Source organism: Lepidochelys kempii, chromosome 5 (assembly GCF_965140265.1).
Source record: "Lepidochelys kempii isolate rLepKem1 chromosome 5, rLepKem1.hap2, whole genome shotgun sequence".
NCBI classification, from domain to species: Eukaryota; Metazoa; Chordata; order Testudines; family Cheloniidae; genus Lepidochelys; species Lepidochelys kempii.
In genome coordinates, this window is record NC_133260.1 from 248,321 (window position 1) to 268,754 (window position 20,434).

A 20,434-nucleotide genomic window follows, 5' to 3' on the forward strand; every position below is an offset into this window, starting at 1 on the left:
CTAACTTTTGAATCTCATTTCCTGTTTGGCCAGTGTGGCAAGCTGCAGGTGACCAGGCAAAGCTCATCAGCAGAGGTGACCATGATGGAGTCCCAGAATCGCAAAAGAGCTCCAGCATGGACTGAACGGGAGGTACGGGATCTGATCGCTGTTTGGGGAGAGGAATCCGTGCTATCAGAACTCCGTTCCAGTTTTCGAAATGCCAAAACCTTTGCCAAAATCTCCCAGGGCATGAAGGACAGAGGCCATAACAGGGACCCGAAGCAGTGCCGCGTGAAACTTAAGGAGCTGAGGCAAGCCTACCAGAAAAACAGAGAGGCGAACGGCTGCTCCGGGTCAGAGTCCCAAACATGCCGCTTCTATGATGAGCTGCATGCCATTTTAGGGGGTTCAGCCACCACTACCCCAGCCGTGTTGTTTGACTCCTTCAATGGAGATGGAGGCAACACGGAAGCAGGTTTTGGGGACGAAGAAGATGCTGATGAGGTTGTAGGTAGCTCACAGCAAGCAAGCAGAGAAACCGGTTTTCCCGACAGCCAGGAACTGTTTCTCACCCTGGACCTGGAGCCAGTACCCCTCGAACCGACCCAAGGCTGCCTACTGGACCCGGCAGGTGAAGAAGGGACCTCCAGTGACTGTACCTTTTAAAATACTATACATGGTTTAAAAGCAAGCATGTGAAAGGATTAATTTGCCCTGGCATTCGCGGCTCTCCTAGATGTACTCCCAAAGCCTTTGCAAAAGGTTCTGGGGAGGGCAGCCTTATTGCTTCCTCCATGGTAGGACACTTTACCGCTCCAGGCCAGTAGCACGTACTCGGGAATCATTGTGCAACAAAGCATTGCAGTGTATGTTTGCTGGCGTTCAAACAACATCCGTTCTTTATCTCTCTGTGTTATTCTCAGGAGAGTGATATCATTCATGGTCACCTGGTTGAAATAGGGTGCTTTTCTTAAGGGGACATGCAGAGGTGCCCGTTCCTGCTGGGCTGTTTGCCTGTGGCTGAACAGAAATGTTCCGCCCTGTTAGCCACGGGGAGGGGGGAAGATTGAGGGGGGTAGCCACGTGGTGGGGGGAGGCAAAATGCGACCTTGTAACGAAAGCACATGTGCTATGTATGTAATGTTAACAGCAAGGTTTACTCTGAAAGACTGTAGCCATTGTTTTATAAAAATGTGTCTTTTTAAATACCGCTGTCCCTTTTTTTTTTTCTCCACCAGCTGCATGTGTTTCAATGATCACAGGATCTTCTCCTTCCCAGAGGCTAATGAAGATTAGAAAGATAAAAAACCATACTCATGATGAAATGTTCTCTGAGCTCATGCTGTCCTCCCCCACTGACAGAGCACAGACGAATGCGTGGAGGCAAATAATGTCAGAGTGCAGGAAAGCACAAAATGACCGGGAGGAGAGGTGGCGGGCTGAAGAGAGTAAGTGGCAGGCTGAAGAGAGTAAGTGGCGGGCTGAAGACAGGGCTGAAGCTCAAATGTGGCGGCAGCGTGATGAGAGGAGGCAGGATTCAATGCTGAGGCTGCTGGAGGACCAAACCAATATGCTCCAGTGTATGGTTGAGCTGCAGCAAAGGCAGCTGGAGCACAGACTGCCACTGCTGCCCCTCTGTAACCAACCGCCCTCCTCCCCAAGTTCCATAGCCTCCACACCCAGATGCCCAAGAACACGGTGGGGCGGCCTCCGGCCAATCAGCCACTCCACCACAGAGGATTGCCCAAAAAACAGAAGGCTGGCATTCAATAAATTTTAAAGTTGTAAACTTTTAAAGTGCTGTGTGGCATTTTCCTTCCCTCCTCCACCACCCCTCCTGGGCTACCTTGGTAGTCATCCCCCTATTTGTGTGATGAATGAATAAAGAATGAATGAATGTGAAGCAACAATGACTTTATTGCCTCTGCAAGCGGTGATCGAAGGGAGGAGGGGAGGGTGGTTAGCTTACAGGGAAGTAGAGTGAACCAAGGGGCAAGGGGTTTCATCAAGGAGAAACAAAGAGAACTTTCACACCGTAGCCTGTCCAGCCATGAAACTGGTTTTCAAAGCTTCTCTGATGCGTACCGTGCCCTCCTGTGCTCTTCTAACCGCCCTGGTGTCTGGCTGCGCGTAACCAGCAGCCAGGCGATTTGCCTCAACTGCCCACCCCTCCATAAACATCTCCTTTACTCTCCATAAAGTTTAGGGGACTCATTCCTCTCCGTTGCTCTGACGGAGGGAGGGGTGACTGATGACATGGCTTACAGGGTTGGCTTACAGGGAATTAAAATCAACAAAGTGGGTGGCTTTACATCAAGGAGTATTTCAGGCAGGACTTCACGGAGGGTTCCAATAAGAAATGGTGCACCTAAGTAATTGTTCTTATTGGAACAAGCAGGTTGGTCTGGCCTCTGATTGATACATGGCTAGATTTACCTCGCTGCACCTTCTCTGCAAGTGACTGCAGTGTGACCTAGAGGAATAAGTCACCATAAACGTCTCCCCCTTACTCTCACAGATATTGTGGAGCGCACAGCAAGCAGTAATAACAGTGGGAATACTGGTTTCGCTGAGGTCTAAGCGAGTCAGTAAACTGCACCAGCAGACGGTGCAGAAGGACTGCAAGCCATCCACATCTCATGGCTGCTCGACAGAAGATGATGCAATAGGACTGCTAGCAATCGTATCACCTGCCTGCTCACCATAAGACAGTTCAATAGGACTGACTGCAGGACTAAAGAGAATGACCTGGTCAAGTCACTCCAAATTTAGTCCCTGCGCCCATGTCTCCCCAGGTGCTCCTGATCAACCTCACAGAGGTGACCAGGAGCACCTCGGACATGACGATGACGGCTACCAGTCCTCCTGTACCGTCTGCTGCCACAAGGCAATGGGTTGCTGCTGCTGTGTAGCAATGCAGTACTACGTCTGCCAGCACCCAGGAGACATACGGTGAGCTGAGTGGGCTCCATGCTTGCCGTGGTATAGCGTCTGCACAGGTAACTCAAGAAAAAAGGCATGAAACGATTGTCTGCCCTTGCTTTCACGGAGGGAGGGAGGGAACGGGGGCCTGACTATATGTACCCAGAACCACCCCCGACAATGTTTTAGCCCCATCAGGCATTGGGATCTCAACCCAGAATTCCAATGGGCAGCGGAGACTGCGGGAACTGTGGGATAGCTACCCACAGTGCAACGCACTGGAAGTCGACTCTAGCCTCGGTACTGTGGAAGCACTCCACCGAGTTAATGCACTTAATGCACTTAGAACATTTTCTGTGGGGACACACACACTCAAATATATAAAACCGATTTCTAAAAAACCGACTTCTATAAATTGGATCTAATTTCGTAGTGTAGACATACCCCAAGTCTCTGCATGGTGTGATGACATTTACTATAGCAGCTCTCCTGCACTACATGAGCTGAGGCCTAGCCAGCGTATGTAAATACACAGGTAGATAACAACCTTCTCTAGATTCATTAGCGCTCCTCAGTTGAGTGACGTGTACTATTAACTTACCCCCTTCATTTTGTAGATCTGCCAGACAAAGCCATCAAGTGTCTCTGGTGTGATTTGCTCAGAAACTTAGAATGGGGAGGACTGTATAGTGACTGTGGCTAAGGACATAGGTTGCGTGTGGTGCAAAGGGGTTATAGATCTGCCTCACTCATGGTACAATTACCCTCTACACACTCTTGGCTATTTGCTCCCAGTTCTTGGTTCTTTAGCGTGATGTGACAGTTCAGTGTTTGTCAACGAGTCACCTTTGATATAGAGAGGAATCAGAGGCATGGAAGGTAGTCAGCAAGCTGGACTCAAGCTAAGTCTCCAGCCAGGGCTTACCATGCATGCACCTAGGACACAGGGCATGGGAGACCCTGGAGTGGGGAATGCTGCTTTGGAAATGTGAAGGTGATAAGTACGCTGTGTGTGCTTGGTGTGACCTTCCAAAGGACTATCTACATTGTAAAAATGAGACCATAAAACCAAGCATGAACCTTTGTGTTGAAGCCGGGAATGCAGTCTGGATTGGATTTGGGATACAGGCAATGGGCATTAATAAGGGGCTGTCATCCCCTCCTTGTAGAGCCTATCTCAGGAAATACCTAAGTGGGCGAGGGCACTAGGCGCTGAACAAAGCCACCTGGATGGAAGAAGAGAGGGGCCCACAAGAGAGGGGCCCCTCACAATTGTGACTGCATTTATCCTTACGAGTTGTGAGGGCAGCACTTCTATTATCCCTGTTCTACAAATGGGGTCTGAGGCACAGACAAGCCCTGGGTATGTCTATGCTGGAACTGGAAGGTTAAATTCCGGCATGAGGAGACCCACACACTAACGCTGATTGAGTTAGCACGCTGAAATAGAAGTTTCAGAGTGGTAGCCGTGTTAGTCTGTATCAGCAAAAAGAACGAGGAGTCCTTGTGGCCCTTAGAGACTAGCACATTTATTAGGGCATAAGCTTTCATGGGCTATGGCAACACCCATTTTTTCACGTTCTCTCTCTCTCTGTTAGTGTGTGTGTGTGTGTGTGTGTGTCTTCCTACTGTGTTTTCCACTGCATGCATCTGATGAAGTGGGTTCTAGCCCACAAAAGCTTGTGCCCTAATAAATGTGTTAGTCTCTAAGGTGCCACAAGGACTCCTTGTTGTTTTTGCTGAAATAGAAGGTATAGGTGCTGTGGAGGGGCTGGCTGCTTTGAGTGCATACCTGTGGTCTCAGACGGGATTGTACTCAGGATGGCTAACACCTCCTGCCACGCGTGCTCTGGGGGCTACACTTTATTTTTAGCAAGCTCACTTGATGAGAGCTAATGTGGGTATGTCTTCTTGAGCTGGAATTGACACCTTCCAGCTCTAGTGTCAACATACCCTAAGTGACTTGCCCAAGGTCCCACAGGAAGTCTGTGCAAGGAATTGAACCTGAGTCTCCCAAGGCCCATATTTGAGACCTAATCACTTGGCTATCCTTCCTCTACAGCCTAAGGAGTCCTGTCCTGTAAGGTGTGCCGTGTCTGGGGCTGTGGCCCTTCCAGAGACATGAGAAACACTTCACCAAGGTTACAGACAGCACAAGGGGTGTGAGATGGTGTTTTCGAGGGAAAGAGATGAGAGTTCACAGACAGCACTTGCAAGGATTGCTCCTCTCCTTTGGTGAAGATTAGGATCCTGTTCACTGTTGCCTTTCTCTGGTACCTCCCCACCCCCTGTGACTCTCCATGAATATTTACTGGCACATTATCATAGACTCAGAGAACTGTAGGTATGGAAGGGACCTCAGAAAGATATCTAGTCCATCCCCCTGTGCTGAGGCAGGATTAAGTAGATCTACACCAGAGGTTCTCAAACTGTGGTCCGCAGACCACTAGTGGTCTGCAAGCTCCATTCAGGTGTTCTGTGGATAGTTCCGTCTAAGATGCATGTCTGGGCAGCCGCACACAAGAGAATGAAGGGTCACCCACCTAATTAGTGGAGCCGTGCAGGCGTGGCTCCACTAATTAGGTGCCTGGACCCTTGAGAAGACACACATGTAAGGTGAGGTGATGGCCTTGGGGGCAATAAGCAGAAAGCGGTAGGTGAGAGGGCGCAGTGGGGTGAAGGGAATTTGGGACATGCAGGGCTGCAGCAGCCAGGGAAAGAGGTGACTTTCCCCAGCTTTCAGGGTTGTGGCTGCCGGGGAGCGATGGCCCTCCTCCCCAGCCCCAGGTTTGTGGCTGCTGTGACTGGGGAGAGAAGGAGAGACCCCCCCTCTCCTTCCCAGCTTCAGCTCTGTGGCTGCTGGGGAGGGGGAGATACCTGCCTTCTTCCCAGCTCTAGTTTGGGGGCTGCCTCAGCAGGGGAGAGAGGGCACATCCATCACATTAGAAAGACTACTGATATTAAAATATGAGTTGTGTGCTTTTATTTGTAGAACAAAAAAATGTTTATTATTAAGGTTTTTTTTATATAGCGCTTTTATCCAAAGTGCTTTACAATAGTTAGCTAACGGGACAAACAACATTTGGAAAGATGTTGGTCCACTGAGGCCCTTAGAAATTTTCAAGTGTTCCAAGAAACTTTTTTTGAGAACTATTGATCTAGATTATTCCTGACAGGTGTTTGTTTAAGCTGCTCTTAGAAGCCTCTAATGACAGGGATTCCACAGCCTTCCCAGGTCACCTGTCCCAGAATTTAACTGCCCTCATAGTTTAAAAGTTTTTCCTAATATCTAATCTGACCCTCCCTTGCTGCAGACTCAGACAATTACTAAGTGTCCTACCCTTAGTGGACATGGAGAACAATTGGTCATGGTCCTCTTTAAAACAGCCCTTAATATATTTGAAGGTTGTTATCAGGTGCCCCCTCAGTCTTCTTCTCTCAAGACTAAACATATCCAGGTTTTTAACCATTCTTCATCAGTCAGGTTGACTAAACCTGTTATCATTTTGTTGCTCTCTTCTGGACTCTCTCCAATTGATATAGAAGTCTATAAAATCTTGACTGGTGTTGAGAAAGTAAATAAGGAAGTATTATTTACTCCTCATAATACAAGAACTATGGGTCACCAAATGAAATGAATAGGCAGCAGGTTTAAAACAAACAAAAGGAAATATTTCTTCACACAATGCACAGTCAACCTGTGGAACTCTTTGCCAGAGGATGTTGTGAAGGGCAAGATTATAACAGGGTTCAAAAAAGAACTAGATAAGTTCATGGAGGATAGATCCATCAATGGCTATTAGCCAGGATGGACAGGGATGGTGTCCCTAGCCTTTGTTTGCCAGAAGCTGGTAATGGGTGACAGGAGATGGATCACTTGATGATTACCTGTCCTGTTCATTCCCTCTGGGGCACCTGGCTTTGGCCACTGTCGGAAGAGAGGATACTGGGCTAAATGGACCTTTGGTCTGACCCAATATGGCCATTCTTATGTTCAATTTGTGCACATCTTTGTTAAAGTGGGGAGCCCAGAGCTGGACACAGTACTCCAGCTGAGGCTTCACCAATGCTGAGTAGAGCAGGAGAATTCCCTCTCATGTCTTACAAACAACATTCCTGTTAATACACCCTGGAATGATATTAGCTTTTTTCACAACTGCATCACATTATTGATTCATATTCAGTTTGTGATCCACTATCGCCCCCACATCCTTTTCCACAGCTCTGCTGCCTACCAGGTTTTTCCCTGTTTTGTATTTGTGCAATACATTTTTTCCTTCCTTAGTACTTTGCACTTGTCTTCATTGAATTGTACCTTGATTTCAGATCCTTCTGAATTATAATCCTGTTATCCAAAGTGTTGCAAGCCCTCCCAACTTGATGTTGTCTGCAAATTTTATAAGTCTATTTTCCATTCCATCATCCAAGTTATTAATGAAAATACCGAACAGTACTGACCCCAGGACAGACCCCCTGTGAGACCCCCTGGATACGCCCTCCCAGATTGACAGTGAACCATTGATAACTACTCTCTGAGAAAAGAAAAGGAGTACTTGTGGCACCTTAGAGACTAACCAATTTATTTGAGCATGAGCTTTCGTGAGCTACAGCTCACTTCATCAAATAAATTGGTTAGACACAGGAGCAGCCAGCATCACAAAGAGAGAGAGAAGCCTGACGGACCATACTCAAAGAGTAGGTTTCAGAGTAGCAGCCATGTTAGTCTGTCTTTGCAAAAAGAAAAGGAGTACTTGTGGCACCTTAGAGACTGTCTGTCTGTGTCTCTCTCTCTCTCTCTCTCTCTGAACGTTCTAACCATAGAATCATAGACCATCAGGGTTGGAAGGGACCTCAGGAGGTCATCTACTCCAACCCCGTGCTACAATATAGTAGAAAGATAAGTTGCCTCAGGATCCCTAATGGGAACTGTAAACCCTGCCTCAGCCTTTCCCCTTTCCTCCTCCTTCTCTCTGGAAGTAGCATTCCTGCCCCCAAGCATACGGGGACCCTGAGTCTGTTCTGCAGAATCTAGCCCTGCCTGTTCTCTTCCCTCACTGTGGGATGAAGTGGCTGCACTGACCAGGAGATTCTGGGTCTGTAGCAAGACCAAAGGATGTGGTGGGAGGATGTTTTATTATTTATTTTGATTTCTAACTGTTCAGTTTGCCTGAATGTGGAACTGCTCCATGTGCTCTGACATCAAGGGTATGTTTAGTCTGCGGAAGAGAAGAATGAGGGGGGATTTGATAGCTGCTTTCAACTACCTGAAGGGGGGTTCCAAAGAGGATGGATCTAGACTGTTCTCAGTGGTAGCAGATGACAGAACAAGGAGTCATGGTCTCAAGTTGCAGTGGGGGAGGTTTAGTTGGATATTAGGAAAAACTTTTTCACTAGGAGGGTGGTGAAACACTGGAATGCGTTACCTAGGGAGGTGGTGGAATCTCCTTCCTTTGAGGTTTTTAAGGTCAGGCTTGACAAAGCCCTGGCTGGGATGATTTAGTTGGGGATTGGTCCTGCTTTGAGCAGGGGGTTGGACTAGATGACCTCCTGAGGTCCCTTCCAAGCCTGATATTCTATGAATCTATGATTCTATGTCTACACTGCATTGTAAACCCAAGCTCAGATTCAGGTTTAAGCCCAAACCCCTTTATTGTCCACACTCAAATCTTTCTGATTTGAGTCAGTAAGCCCTCAGGACCCAAGCCCATGGACTGAGCCAAGTCCCACTGGGCTTCAGGTCCAAGCCCTGCCATCTTGCAGTGTGAATGCAGCTCAAGTTGCAAACCCGAGTCAGAAAGTCTGTCTAGTGCCATGTGGACGTGTTAACACCGTTGTGAGACTCGGGTCCAGCAATTGGAAGCCCAGGTTTACAATGGAGTGTGGGCTTGGAAACACTGAGTCCACAAACATGAGCCCAGAGACACAAGTTTAGGGTGCAGTGTAGACATGCCCTGAGAGGCTTCATATGGTGTGCTGGGCTGAAGTCCTGCAACCCATCCATCCTTTCTTGGCTGTGTGCCCCTGCCCAGCGCTGAGCCCAGGAGTGTTCAGTGCCCTTTGGAGACCTCCACTGTTTTGCAACAGGTTGACTCTGCATTGTGTGAAGAAATACCTCCTTTTATTTGTTTTTAAACTGCTGCCTATTCATTTCAATTGGTGATCCCTAGTTTTTGTGTTTTGAGAAGGAGTAAATAACACTTCCCCATTTACTTTCTCAACACCAGTCATGATTTTATAGACGTCTATCATATCCCTCCTTAGTTGTTTCTTTTCCAAGCTGAAAAGTCCCAATCTTCTTAATCTCTCCTCATACGGAAGCTGTTCCATACCCCTAATCATTTTTGTTGCCCTTTTCTGAACCTTTTCCAATTCCAATATATCTTTTTTGAGATGGGATGACCACATCTGCATGCAGTATGCAAGATATATATTCAAGGCAAATATAGTGCCCATATTTTAAAAAGAGAAAAAAGAGAACCCGGGTAACTACAGGCCAGTCAGCTTCACTTCAGTCCCTGGCAAAATCACAGAGCAGGTCCTCAGGGAATCCATTTTGAAGCACTTGGAGGAGAGGAAGGTGATCAGGAACAGTCAACATGGATTCACCAAAGGCAAGTCATGCCTGACCAACCTGATTGCCTTCTATGATGAGATAACTTTGCTCAGTGGATATGGGGAAAGTGGTGGATGTGATATACCTTGACTTTAGCAAAGCTTTTGATATGGTCTCCCACAGTATTCTTGCCAGCAAGTTAAAAAAGTATGGATTGGATGAATTGACTATAAGGTGGCTAGAAAGCTGGCTAGATTGTCAGGCTCAACGGGTAGCGATCAACGGCTCAATGTGTAGTTGGCAGCCGGTACCAAGCGGACTGCACGAGGGGTTGGTCCTGGTGTCGGTTTTGTTCAACATCTTTATTAATGATCTGGATAATGGGATGGATTGCACTCTCAGCAAGTTCGCAGATGGCACTAAGCTGGGGGGAGAGGTAGATATACTGGAGGGTGGGATAGGGTCCAGAGTGACCTAGACAAATTGGAGGATTGGGCCAAAAGAAATCTGATGGGGTTCAACAAGGACAAGTGCAGAGTCCTGCGCTTAGGACAAAAGAATCCCAGGCACTGCTACAGGCTGGGGACCGCCTGGCTAAGCAGCAGTTCTGCAGAAAAGGACCTGGGGATTACAGTGGATAAGAAGCTGGATATGAGTCAACAATGTGCCCTTGTTGCCAAGAAGGCCAACAGCATATTGGGCTGTATTAGTAGGAGCATTGCCAGCAGACCGAGGGACGTGATTATTCCCCTCTATATGGCACTGGTGAGGCCACAGCTGGAGTACTGTGTCCAGTTTTGGGCCCCACACTACAGAAGGGATGTGGACAAATTGGAGAGAGTCCAGCAGAGGGCAATGAAAATGATTAGGGGGCTGGGGCACATGACGTATGAGGAGAGGCTGAGGGAACTGGGGTTATTTAGTCTGCAGAAGGGAAGAATGAGGGGGGATTTGATAGCCTTCAACTACCTGAAGGGATGTTCCAAAGAGGATGGAGCTCGGCTGTTCTCAGTTGTGGCAGATGACAGAACAAGGAGTAATGGTCTCAAGTTGCAGTGGGGGAGGTCTAGGTTGGATATTAGGAAACACTTTTGCACAAGGAGGGTGGTAAAGCACTGGAATGGGTTACCTAGGAAGGTGGTGGAATCTCCATCTTTAGAGGTTTTTAAGGCCTGGCTTGACAAAGCCCTGGTTGGGATGATTTAGTTGGTGTTGGTCCTGCTTTGAGCAGGGGGGTGGGACTAGATGACCTCCTGAGGTCTCTTCCAACCCTAATATTCTATGATTTTGATATAGAGGAAATTTGATATTATCTGTCTTATTATCCCTCCCTTTCTGAAAGCTTTTTTGACTGCTGCTGCACATTGAGTGGATGTTTTCAGAGAACTATCCACAATGACTCCAAGATCTCTTTCTTGAGTGGTAACAGCTAATTTAGACCCCATCATTGTGTATGTATAGTTGGGATGATGTTTTCCAATGTGAATTACTTTGCAATTATCAACATTGAATTTCACACGCCATTTTGTTGCCCAGTCAGCCAGGTTTGTGAGATTCCTTTGTAGCTCTTCACAATCTGCTTTGGACTTAACTATCTTGAGTATCAGGGGGTAGCCGTGTTATCCACAGAAACAACAAGGTTTCGTGGGTTAAAATACCACTTCTTCAGATCATAGAATCATAGAATATCATTGTTGGAAGGGACCCCAGAAGGTCATCTAGTCCAACCCCCTGCTCGAAGCAGGACCAATTCCCAGTTAAATCATCCCAGCCAGGGCTTTGTCAAGCCTGACCTTAAAAACCTCTAAGGAAGGAGATTCTACCACCTCCCTAGGTAACGCATTCCAGTGTTTCACCACCCTCTTAGTGAAAAAGTTTTTCCTAATATCCAATCTAAACCTCCCCCACTGCAACTTGAGACCATTACTCCTCGTTCTGTCATCTGCTACCATTGAGAACAGTCTAGAGCCATCCTCTTTGGAACCCCCTTTCAGGTAGTTGAAAGCAGCTATCAAATCCCCCCTCATTCTTCTCTTCTGCAGGCTAAACAATCCCAGCTCCCTCAGCCTCTCCTCATAACTCATGTGTTCCAGTCCCCTAATCATTTTTGTTGCCCTTCGCTGGACTCTCTCCAATTTATCCACATCCTTCTTGAAGTGTGGGGCCCAAAACTGGACACAGTACTCCAGATGAGGCCTCACCAATGTCGAATAGAGGGGAACGATCACGTCCCTCGATCTGCTCGCTATGCCCCTACTTATACCCCTACTTCAGATGCATCTGAAGAAGTGGTATTTTACTCACGAAAGCTTATGCCCAAATAAATCTGTTAGTCTTTAAGGTGCCACCGGACTCTTTGTTATCTTGAGTAGTTTTGTATCATCTGCAAATTTTGCTACCTCACTGTTTACCCCTTTTTTCAGGTCATTTATGAAAATGTTGAACACTACTGGTCCCAGTACAGACCCCTGAGGGACACCACTATTTACCTCTCTTCATTCTGAAAACTGACCATTTATTCCTACCCTTTGTTTCCTATCTTTTAACCAGTTACTGATCCGTGAAAGGACCTTCCCTCTTATCCCATGACAGCTTACTTTGCTTAAGAGTCTTTAGCGAGGGACTTTATTAAAGGCTTTCTGAAAATCTAAGTACACTATATCCACTTGATCACCCTTGTCCACATGCTTGTTGACCCCCTCAAAGAATTCCAGTAGATTGGTGAGGCGTGATTTCCCTTTACAAAAACCATGTTGACTTTTCCCCAACAAATCATGTTCATCTATGTGTGTGACAGTTCTGTTCTTTGCCATAGTTTCAACCATTTTGCCCAGTACTGAAGTTAGGCTTACGGGCCTGTAATTGCTGGGATCAGCTCTGGAGTCTTTTTTAAAAATTGACATCACATTAGCTTATCCTCCAGTCATCTGGTACAGAAGCTGATTTAAATGATAGGTTACAGACTACAGTTAGTAGTTGTGCAATTTCACATTTGGGTTCCTTCAGCACTCTTGGGTGAATACCATCTGGTCCTGGTTGCTTCTTCCTGTTTAGTTTATCAATTTGTTCCAACACTTCCTCTAAAGACACTGCAATCTTGGACATTTCCTCAGATTTGTCACCTAAAAAGAATGGCTCAAGTTTGGGAATCTCCCTCACATTCTCAGCCGTGAAGACCGAGGCAAAGAATTCATTTAGTTTCTCCTCAATGGTCTTATTGTCCTTGAGTGCTCCTTTAGCATCTTGATCATCTAGTGGCCCCACTGGTTGTTTAGCAGACTTCCTGCTTCTGATGTACTTAATTTTTATTTATTTTTTGCTATTCTTTTTGGGTCTTTGGCTATCTATTCTTGAAATTCTTTTTGTCCTTCCTAATTATATTTTTTATACCTCACTTGCCAGAGTTTATGCTTCTTTCTATTTTCCTCAATAGGATTTAACTTCCAATTTTTAAAGGATATCTTTTTGCCTCTCACTGCTTCTTTTACTTTGTTGTTTAGCCACTGTGGCACTTTTTTGGTTCATAGAATCATAGAATATCAGGGTTGGAAGGGACCTCAGGAGGTCATCTAGTCCAACCCCCTGCTCAAAGCAGGACCAATCCCCAATTTTTTTTTTACACCAGATCCCTAAATGGCCCCCTCAAGGATTGAACTCACAACCCTGTGTTTAGCAGGCCAATGCGCAAACCACTGAGCTATCCACTCTCCCCTTCTCTTACTATGCTTTTTAATTTGGGGTATACATTTAAGTTGAGCCTCTATTATGGTGTCTTTTAAAAGTTTCCATGAAGCTTGCAGGGATTTCACTTTTGGCACTATACCTTTTAATTTTTGTTTCACCAACTTCCTCATTTTTGTATAGTCCCCCTTTCTGAAATTAAATGCTACCATTTGGGGCTGCTGTGGTGTTTTCCCCACCACAAGGATGTTATATTTATATAATTTATTGTGGTAACTATAACCAAGAAGTCCAGCTATATTCACCTCTTGGGCCAGATCCTGTGCTCCACTTAGGACTAAATCAAGAATTGCCTCTCCTCTTGTGGGTTTAAGGACTAGCTGCTCCAAGAAGCAGTCATTTAAGGTGTCAGAAACTTTATCTCTGCATCCTGTCCTGAGGTGACATGTACCCAGTCAATATGGGGATGTGAAATCACCCATTATTATTGAGTTTTTTATTTTAATGGCCTCTAATCTCCCTGAGGATTTCACAGTTACCATCACCATTCTGGTGAGGTGGGCAGTAGTATATCTCTACTGTTATGTTCTTATTATTCAAGCATGGAAGTACTATCCATAGAGAGTCTGTGGTACAGTTTGGCTCATTTAAGATTTTTACTTCATTTGATTCTACGCTTTTTTTCACATATAATGCCACTCCCCCATCAGCATGACCTGTTATGTCCTTCCGATATATTTAGTACACTATTACTACTGTGTCCCATTGATTATCCTCATTCCAGCAGGAGAAAAAAACTTGTGTAGTGATAATCAGGGGCTCGTTCACCTGCACATCTACCAATGTGATACATGCCATTGTGTGCCAGCAATGCCCCTCTGCCATGTACATTGGCCAAACCGGACAGTCTCTAAACAAAAGAATAAATGGACACAAATCGGACTTCGAGAATTATAACATTCAAAAACCAGTTGGAGAACACTTCAACCTCCCTGGACACTCAATTACAGACCTAAAAGTGGCAATTTTTCAACAAAAATACTTGAAAAACAGACTCCAGCGAGAAACCAGAATTAATTTGCAAACTGGACACCGTCAAATTAGGCTTGAATAAAGAGGAGGAGTGGATGGGTCATTACACAAACTAAAAACTATTTCCCCATGCTAATTTTCCCCCTACTGTTACTCACACCTTCTTGTGAACTGTTTGAAATGGGCCATCCTGATTATCACTACAAAAGTTTTTTTTTCCTGCTGATAATAGTCCACCTTAATTGATTTGTCTCATTAGAGTTGGTATGGCAACCCCCATCTTTTCATGTTCTCTGTATATATATATATATATCTTCCTACTGTAGTTTCCACTCCATGCATCTGATGAAGTGGGTTTTAGCCCACAAAAGCTTGTGCCCAAATAAATTCGTTAGTCTCTAAGGTGCCACAAGTACTCCTCATTCTTTTTTCATTTGACTGTTTCTCATCAGATCCTATGTGTATTTTATCTTCCATCCTCTCCTCCTTACTAGGACATAGAGAATCTCCATTAATAGATCCTCCCCTAAGGGATGTCTCTGTCCAAATTATGTGCTCCTCTGCACCTGTCGGCTTTCCTCCAGTCTTTAGTTTAAAAACTGCTCTACGACCTTTTTAATGTTAAGTGCCAGCAGCAATCTGGTTCCATTTTGGTTTAGGAGGAGCCCATCCTTCCTGTATAGGCTTCCCGTTTCCCAAAACATTCCCTAGTTCCTAATAAATCTAAACCCCTACTCCCTACACCATTTTCTCATCCATGCATTGAGACTCTGCAGTTCTGCCTGTCTAACTGGCCCTGTGCGTGGAACTGGAAGCATTTCAGAGAATGCTACCATGGAGGTCCTGGACATCAATCTTTTACCTAGCAGAGGATGTAGGATGCCATGCTCATCTACCTGGCATGGGAGGTCTCCTGTGATGAAGCCAGGCCCTGGGGAGTGGCTGAAGGCATGTCTCACTGTATCCCAGCTGAGGAGCTGGAAGGAGGAGCTGATGGACATTCTGAGTGACACTCAGTTCAACCCAGAGCTCCAGGGGGTACCCAGGCTAGGCACGTGGACACAGAGAGATTCCATCAGCAAGTCCAGAGGTGCCTGTATTGGCCTGGCTGGTGCATGGGCCAAGCCCTACTATTAGGGTGACCAGATGTCCCGATTTTATAGTCCCGATATTTGGGGCTTTTTCTTATATAGGCTCCTCTTACCCGCTACCCCCATCGTGATTTTTCACTCTTGCTGTCTGGTCACCCTACCTGCTATAGCTACAAAAGAACCTGACTTGCCTGGAGACAAGGGGATTAGGGATAATCTGTGCTCACTACCAGCTCTGGAAAGAAGCAGCAGGTACACTCTGGTGAAGGACATCAAGGAGCTTGGACGCTCTCCAGGGGCTTTGCTGAGCAGTTTGTGGCCAGGCCTGGGCTGCTGCACTCAGTAGCCTGAGCAGGCCTGGAATTTCCAGCTGAGGTTGTTCTGGGAGGAATGTGCTTCTCCCTCCCTCCATTCACAGCCAGTGCAACTGTCACCTTTCCTCAGCGCTGGCAGCTGCTCCTCGGGGTACCGCTGGCACAATCCAGCGATGAGCAGTCCTCCCCTGGTTCCAACCCCCTCTTGGTGGCAAATGACTGAGTTCAGCCCAGTAACATGGCTGCAGAATGGGGCCAGTCACCTGAGGGACACACTGAACCTGCCAAGTATGTGACCTATTTAGCAGGAGCCCTTGGCACAGTGAGCCAGGCTGAAGAAGCAGTCCCAGCACAGGGGTGCCCAAAGGCAGAAAGAGTCCTTTGCATTAAGGACAGGCATAGCAGCAGGGCAAGCTGGCTCGGGCCTGTATGTTAAACTGCAGAGGCGGTAGCAGGGCCCATGTGAGCACTGCTTGCAGGAGATGGGAGGTACTCTGCATGCTCTTTGAGCAACCACTCCCTATGGGTTGAAGGGTGCGACTGCCACAAGCAGAGTTTAGCAGACTAGCATCCTGGTGGAGGAACTTGTGATTATGGCATAGAACTGGGACGCTGGAGACCTGAAGTCTATTTCCAGCTCTGCCACTGACCCCTCTGTGACCTTGGGCAAGTCCCTTCTGAGATCTCTGCCTGTTTCCCCATCTGTACAGTGGGGCTAGTAATATGCCTTGCCTCCCAAGCATGTGAAGCTAACTCCATTCATGTCTGGGGAACTGGGGAACAGCTCCAAGGCTCTGTTGCAAATGTGAGTGCATGGCCTTTGAGGTTAGCTAGGGCATGCATGGCTTTTAAGACTTGACTGGACCACTGTGATTATCTAGGCTGACCTCCTGCATAACACAAGTCATCGAACTTCCCTGTATTAAAACCTGTGACAAGGCCAAGAGCTGTGCTGGAGTTTGAGCATATTTTTTAGGAAAACATCCCATCTTGATTTAAAAATCTCCAGTGATGGAGGATCCACCACATTCCTTGATAAATTGTTCCAATAGTTAATTACTATCACTGTTAAAAATTTGCACCTTATTTCTAGTCTGAATTAATCTACCTTTAACTTCCCGCTGTTGTGTCAAGTTATACCTTTGTCTGCTAATGTCCATGTAGGTAGTTATATGTTATGATCATCACCCACCCCTTCATCTCTTTGAGAAGTTAAATAGATTGAGCTCCTTAAGAATTTCACTACATGGCATGTGTCAAGGCTGATTCCTCACTCTGGCACTTCGAGGGCAGAAGATGGGGGCCCGCAAGGATTCTAAAAATTAACACTGGCCGCTCCAGGCTTGAATTAAACTCCCAAGGTTAAAGCTTCTCTCTGACCTTGGATTGGTAGATGCTGCCACCACCCAAGTGCAGGTTTCAGAGTAACAGCCGTGTTAGTCTGTATTCGCAAAAAGAAAAGGAGTACTTGTGGCACCTTAGAGACTAACCAATTTATTTGAGCATAAGCTTTCGTGAGCTACAGCTCACTTCATCAGATGCATACTGTGGAAAGTGTAGAAGATCTTTTTATATACACACAAAGCATGAAAAATACCTCCTCCCACCCCACTCTCCTGCTGCTAATAGCTTATCTAAAGTGATCACTCTCCTTACAATGTGTATGATAATCAAGTTGGGCCATTTCCAGCACAAATCCAGGTTTTCTCACCCCCCCCACACACACATACACAAACCCACCTGCACATCCACCAATGTGATATATGCCATCATGTGCCAGCAATGCCCCTCTGCTATGTACATTGGTCAAACTGGACAGTCTCTACGTAAAAGAATAAATGGACACAAATCAGATGTCAAGAATTATAACATTCATAAACCAGTCAGAGAACACTTCAATGTCTCTGGTCCCGCGATTACAGACATGAAAGTTGCTATATTACAATAAAAAAACTTCAAATCCAGACTCCAGCGAGAAACTGTTGAATTGGAATTCATTTGCAAATTGGATACAATTAACTTAGGCTTGAATAGAGACTGGGAGTGGCTAAGTCATTATGCAAGGTAACCTATTTCCCCTTGTTTTTTCCTATCCCCCCCCCCCCCCTCAGACATTATAGTTAAACCCTGGATTTGTGCTGGAAATGGCCCACCTTCATTATCATACACATTGTAAGGAGAGTGATCACTTTAGATAAGCTATTAGCAGCAGGAGAGTGGGGTGGGAGGGGGTATTTTTTCATGCTTTGTGTGTATATAAAAAGATCTTCTACACTTTCCATAGTATGCATCCGATGAAGTGAGCTGTAGCTCACGAAAGCTTACACCCAAGTGCAGAATCCCTTTGAGAGCCCAGGAAGGCACACTTGGGAATTCCTTCCTGTGGGGCACCCTCAAGCCCTTTCACCTGCACCCCCAGGGAAGAGCTGAGAAAGAAAAGAAAAAAAGAAATCATCTGTTTCCACCAGCTAATTAAAAAAAACAAAAAACCACATACACAAACCTCATAAGACACAGAACTTCAATCCTGTTCTTAAAGAAAGGTAAATTTTATTAATAAATAAATAAAAATACATCTGAAAACTCAGGCTATTGCTAGATTTTAAGAGAGAAAATACAAGGATTAAGCACCAAAAATAGCTTTCTTGAGGTCCAACTTAAAGGTTACAAGCAAAACAAAAGCACCTGGAGTTAGCACAGAGGAGTCCACAAGCCATAAAGAAATAAGAAATAAACCTGATCATGTCTTTCTAGACATTTCCTGATCCACTTACATATCTGGGGTTTCAAATGAGTAGTTTCTTGGTTTGATCTGATCATTTTTCATACCTGGCCCAAGCTTTTTAATGCTTAGTTGCTGTCCTGGCCCTCTCCCCGGGAGAACAACCACAGACAGACAAAGGGGAAGTTTTTCTCAATTTTAAAATGTTCTAGCCTTCCCATTGGCTCTTTTGGTCAGGTGCCCACTCCTGTCCTTTTACCCAGGGCCGGCTCCAGTGTTTTTGCTGCCCCAAGTGGCAAAAAAACCAACAATTTGCCGCCGAACATGGAGGCGGAGTCCTGCCTGCCGAACACAGAGGCGGAGTGATGGTGCGGCCGCCGAATTGCTGCCAGCGACCGAAGAAGAGTCATGTCCCTGCCGCCAAATTCCCGCTGCCGCAGAGGGCGGATTGCTGTCCCAGAGCCCAACGTCCTGCCGCCCCTTTACATTGCCCACCTCAAGCACCTGCTTGGTTCGCTGGTGCCTGGAGCCGACCCTGCTTTTACCTATGCATAGCAGTGAGACTCTTTAATCTTTTACAGGTAAAGCAAGTAGAGAACAGCTACTAAGAGGGATTTTATAGCTAACTGGCTGGCTGGGTGTCCATAAAAAGGAGTTTACTCCCCACCCCCTTCATTTATCACAGCATGTTTTCCCATGAGTCAGTCATTCTCATGGCTCTTCTCTCAACAGTCTTTCCAATGTATCCACATCCTTCTTGAAGTGTGGACACCAGAATTGGACACAGGATTCCAGCAGTGTTCAAACGAGTGCCAAATACAGATGTGATATAACCTCTCTACTCCTACTCACTATTCCCCTCTCTATACATCCAGAGGTCACATTCGCCTTTTTGGTCACCCTGGGAGCTCATGATCTGCTGATTACCCCCAGAACACCCAACTCTTTTTCAGAGTCACTGCTTCCCCGGATGAAGTCCCCCTGCCTGTAAGTATGTCCCACGTTCTTTGTTCCTATATGTATGCCCTTGCATTTGGATGTATTTAAATGCATATTGTTGCCTGTGTCCCATTTGCTAAGTGATCAAGATCCCTCTGTATTATCAGTGACCTGTCTTCTTCATTATTTACCACTTCCCTAATCTTTGTCACCTTTATCAGTAAACATTATCAGTAAAAATTTTGTTTTTTTCCAAGTCATTGATAAAAATGTTTAATGGTGTAAGGCCAAGAACTGATCCTTGCAGGACTCCATTAGAAACACACCCACTCTGACGATGACTCCCCATTTATAAGTACATTCTGAGACCTACGGTGTAATCAGTCTGTAATCCATTAGATGTTTGCCATGTTAAATTTATATCACTGTAGTTTATTAATCAATATGTCCTGCAGTGCCCAGTCAAATACCTCACAGATGTCTAAATATTACTATGAGCTTTGTTAGCCAAACTTGTGATCTCATCAAAAAACGGTATGTTACTTTGATGAGACCTGTTCTCAAACGTAGCTGTTGATTGGCATTAATTATATTACATTGTTTTAGTTAGTTATTAATCAAGTCTTAAATCAACCATTCCATGATTTTGCTCGGGATCAGTGTCAGGATGACAGGTTAAAGTAACCTGGGTCATCCCATTTACCTTTTTAAATGTTGACACAAGAGCTTTCTTCCACTCCTCTGGAACTTTCCCAGTGTTCCAAGACTTATTAAAAATCAACATTAATGGTCAGTGAGTTCCTCAGCCAGATCCTTTAATACTCTTGGATGCAAGTTATCTGGACCTGCTGATGTAGAAATGTCTAACAGTAGTAGATGCTGTTTGACATCCTCCTCGGTTGCTATTGGAATGGAATGTATTTCATCAACATATAATAGGATATGAACACATCATCTGTTTATTTCCCAAATACAGAGCTGAAATGTTTACCAAACACTTCTGCCTTTTCTGTATTATTATTGACAGGTCTACCATGCCCATCTAGCTATAGACTATGATCACTGTTAGGATTCTCTCTGTATACTTAAACTCCTTTGTATTGTCCTTAACTCTGCTGAGCAGTGGAATGAGGGCAATATCTGCCTCAGGCCTCACTCTCCTGTCAAAGGGCGTCCCCTTGGGGCGTGGGCTCCTGAG

The 20,434-nt window shown here is 45.7% G+C and overlaps 1 protein-coding gene across 5 annotated transcripts in view; it reads left to right on the forward strand.

Annotated features, from left to right (window-relative positions):
- LOC140911037 (myosin-IIIb-like) overlaps positions 1-1,870 on the forward strand; it is a 155,083-nt gene extending 153,213 nt beyond the window's left edge. For 4 of the 5 annotated variants that reach the window (XR_012158817.1, XR_012158820.1, XR_012158821.1 and 1 more), the window contains one exon: positions 1,221-1,870. The gene's annotated coding sequence lies outside the window, so the exon portion shown is untranslated. Of the gene's footprint in view, positions 1-33; positions 133-1,220 lie in introns of all 5 variants that reach the window. The other variant, XR_012158819.1, reaches the window with a different exon arrangement.
- The last annotated feature ends 18,564 nt before the right edge of the window (positions 1,871-20,434 follow it).